Source organism: Meleagris gallopavo, unplaced genomic scaffold (genome assembly GCF_000146605.3).
Source record: "Meleagris gallopavo isolate NT-WF06-2002-E0010 breed Aviagen turkey brand Nicholas breeding stock unplaced genomic scaffold, Turkey_5.1 ChrUn_random_7181001874166, whole genome shotgun sequence".
In the NCBI taxonomy this organism is placed as follows: Eukaryota; Metazoa; Chordata; class Aves; order Galliformes; family Phasianidae; genus Meleagris; species Meleagris gallopavo.
This window is the reverse complement of record NW_011138803.1, coordinates 48084-48739: the sequence shown is the minus strand read 5'-3', so window position 1 is coordinate 48739 and position 656 is coordinate 48084. Positions and strand designations below refer to the sequence as shown.

The window sequence follows — 656 nt, the reverse complement described above, 5'->3', positions numbered from 1 at the left end:
AGAACTTGGACAGAGAAATACACCATTTTCCCACCCTTTCTCCTGCCTACTTACCTGCTTTGTCCCGAGCTCTCCAGAAATCTGCAGAAGAGAAAGAGAGGGAAGAGTTTTGTGAATCTGATGTGTGGTTACACAACTGCCAGCCTGTCTTCTGTTGCCTTCTGATGTGCAGTAATTGCCATCACTGAATTTCAGCCCAAGGCCTGACTTTACCTGAAGCAGCAGTACGTATTCCAAGAAAAGAGAACTTTTAAATTGCTTACCCAACTCAGGTTCTATTCTGTCTGCAAGGAAAAGACATTCTAGTTATTAAAATGCATTTTGTTGAAAGGATGTTCTAGCTACTTTCACCAATAATAATAATGAGATTTTTCTGTGCTGTGGTTCAGTTTTTCAAAGTTGGACAAACCCAGACCACAGGACATCAGGCTGCACAATACCTAAATACTAGCACGTTTTGAATTAGTGCAGGACAGATGTTCCATTCTGTGGATCATTTTAATGGCCCATCTCTGGATTTGCTCCGACATGTCTACATCCCTCCTGGACTGAGGACTCCACATCTGGACACAGTACTCCAGGTGAGGCCTCACCAGCGCAGGGTAGAGGGACAGCATCACCTCCCTTGACTTGCTGCTGGTCACGCATCTTTTGAT

General features: G+C 44.4%; 1 protein-coding gene across 1 annotated transcript in view; it reads right to left on the bottom strand.

The window, feature by feature from the left end:
* LOC104916170 (butyrophilin subfamily 3 member A2-like) overlaps positions 1-656 on the bottom strand; it is a 25419-nt gene that overhangs the window by 16281 nt on the left and 8482 nt on the right. The window lies entirely within an intron of this gene.